Source organism: Octopus bimaculoides, chromosome 8 (genome assembly GCF_001194135.2).
Source record: "Octopus bimaculoides isolate UCB-OBI-ISO-001 chromosome 8, ASM119413v2, whole genome shotgun sequence".
Classification (NCBI taxonomy): Eukaryota; Metazoa; Mollusca; class Cephalopoda; order Octopoda; family Octopodidae; genus Octopus; species Octopus bimaculoides.
Genome location: NC_068988.1, coordinates 42,654,451 through 42,657,689, shown reverse-complemented (window position 1 = coordinate 42,657,689; position 3,239 = coordinate 42,654,451).

The window sequence follows — 3,239 nt, the reverse complement described above, 5'->3', positions numbered from 1 at the left end:
TAAAGGAATATTAATTTATTAACTGTTGTTGATCCATTAATTATGTGTCTGTATGGTAAGAAGCTTGTTTCCCGACCACATGGTCCCGGGTTCAGTCCCACTGACACCTTGGCAAGTGTCTTCTACTATAACCTCGGGTCGACCAAAACTTTCTGAATGGATCGATTTGTTCGACTAAAGGCGGTACTCCAGGATGGCCGCAGTCAAATATATATGTTATATATATATATATATACTAGCTGAATTACCCGGTAATATCCGGAAAAGCGGGGGTTATTTCCAGTTCCCGTCCCCATTACACTGTTTCATGACCTATCATGTTCCCTGTTCATTTCCCATTTTAGTTCCGCTTCCATTCTTATTCCCAATCCTATGTCAGTTAGGTGTAATTAAGCCATTTAATATTTTATTAACCTATATGGTAATAGTCTATCACAAACTATTAATAGGATTAGTGGGTGAATAAGGAATGTCCCTATATTATTTTAACAAACGAATACACATCTGAATAAAATAAATGAGTTGACCGGTAATACCGGGAAAGCGGGGGTTATTCTCAGTTTCCATTTACCAATACACTGTTCTATGTCCTATCCCGTTTCCTGTTCAGTTCCCGTCTTTATGCCCAACCCGTCGTTATGGTAATAGTTTATTGCTAAAAATAGGCATTACAAACTATTAATTCGATTAGTGGGTGAATAAGGGATATCCCTATATTATTTTAACAAACGAATATGCATCCAAGTAAAATAAATTAGATCAATAGACAGATTTACAAATAGATTTGAAATCCAACTAGCCTATAAATCAACTGGATGTTAGTTTAACATGTATGCAAAGTTTCGTCCAGATTGGTTCACTGATGTAGGCACAAGATGGTAACAGACAGAAATTACCATTTATGTGAGTGTGTGTATGTATCTATGTATGTATATATATATATATATAGAGAGAGAGAGAGAGAGAGAGAGAGAGAGAGAGAGAGTCCCTGAATGACCCGGCGTTGCCCGGGTTACTGCTATTCTTATTCAGATTAGTAAATTATAAATATAAAGATATATTCTCATAATCATTTTAAAATATCCAAATTGTAATGATAATAGAATTTCGAACTAAAAATCTGTCAATGTTGAAGCACCTCAGGGTAAACAATATTCATTGTGTAAATCTTTGTTGGTGTCGAAATGAATATATTGTTGCTGCTTCCAACTCGCGAGAAAGCAGCATAGAGTTGGCCGTAGGAGAAGCATGTAGTAGAGAGATCAAGTTCAACTGCCTTGAAGCATTGGTCCCGAGATTTATTAATTGAAATACCAAACCTTAGTTTGACTGGAAACTGAAACGTCTTAAATTCAAATGGAACATCTGTAGGTATGAGAGAGATTTTTGGAATAAAGAGAGGGATTTTCTCTTTTATGAATACCTGTTATGATTTTGCCAGTAGGTCATGGGGCTTCATGGAAGTAACAATTAAGCGAGTTCCATTACACAGGTGAGATGGGTCAAGATTCCTAAGCAATTTTAGTGTCAAGTTATGCGGCAGCATCTCATTGGGTTTAAGTGTGCTCAGAGATTCAACGTGATCTTGATCGACTGTTGTCAATTGATCGAAAAGTCATTTCTGATGTACTGATAACTTTTGAAGAAGTTTATGATTAAGTTTATCAACCATTTTATAGTTGGAGGTAGCATAGCTCTTTCACGTAGCTAGCTTACATCAATGTAATTCACAGATCAATTAGGAAATACGTTATCTATAAGATCCCTAAGAGAAAGTATCATTTGACCGCATGAATTTTCATGTAGCTGAAGTCTTAAGAAGCTTGTATGATCACCTTGTAGAAGTACTGTCGTGTTGCTCGTGGGATGAAGTTTTTTCACACGTCTCCAAAGGTTCGATTTTTTTAAGCATGCATTGACATCATCAGCTTTTGATCCTATGGGAACAACTGGCAACGTTTGAAGAAAATCTCCTGCAAGAAGACTGTTACTCCTTCCATGTACGTGCTATTGTTTTTTATGTCTTGGAGGGTAGGTCAAATACCTCTGAGGCTCCACGATGTGACAGTGCACTCATCTCAAACAATGAGGCAAGCTTATTGGAGAACTGTTGCCATTGCAGAGTTTTGGGAAATGTTGCACATTTGAGATTCTTTTATTGCAAGGTTTAGAGGGAGCTTGAACATGAAATGAGCAATACTTCCCCCATTGAGGAGAGTAGCTGCAATACCAGAAGATGCAAGACTGGAAGAAGGCTAGGTTTTATTTCCTCCCATTTAGAATTGCAGGTGAAAGTGACAAAAAGATCTGGTTTTCCATATGTCCAAACATATATCATAGCAGCTTGTGTTCGTTGGAGCATATATGGAGAACTACCTGTGAATGATAATGAGAGGATTACAAGTTGCCCCATGTTTTGAATATCACCATCTGTCCTCAGAGTATCTCGGAGATGAACATAATTTTTAGCCCTTAACTTTTTTTATTATTACGAATGTAGAGGAGACGCTGACTCTCAACTTTAGTATACATATCAACTAGGTTTTGTTGAATATATATAGATCACGGTACATGTGTAATTGATTTGAATGTTCTGGTCTTAACATCATTTGGTAAGAATAGAAGTCATTTGACAACACTTTTTTGTTTGTAATTGGAACTCCTGTTGTAGGTTCAATCTGTGGAATATTGAAATGATATCCATCTTGTCCATTCCACAAAATAAGAGGACACTGGGGAGCATCATAAAAGGGCTGAGTCTCTGAAACACGTTTAAGGTTGTTATCTCGAGTACAAATGAGAATATCACGATTTTCAAGGAGATCATCTACCATAAGGATGGCTATTTCATTAGATGTAGGCTCATTAAAACGGCGTAAAATATCATTTACTATAGTTTACTGAAACACACACACACGTACACTCATAGAATTGTTAATATTGAAAACAGCAAAACGTACACACACGAAGTTCAAGCGAAACGAAATGTAGTCAATATAGGGCTTTCCTATAAGGTATTATCCACCCCTGATTGGAACTCTCCCGTATGACATGTACGCATGCTCAGTGACTTGCTTTAACAGTTGCAATCAGCTGAATGCACATTGCCAGTGACATTTGACATAATTACCCACACTGTGGTCAGGATTCTTTTTTTGGTTTGATGTCGGTATCGAAGAGATTACCAGACACCGGACAATACAGTGAGAGCAGCTTTCACTCACATCGTGGTATTCGAT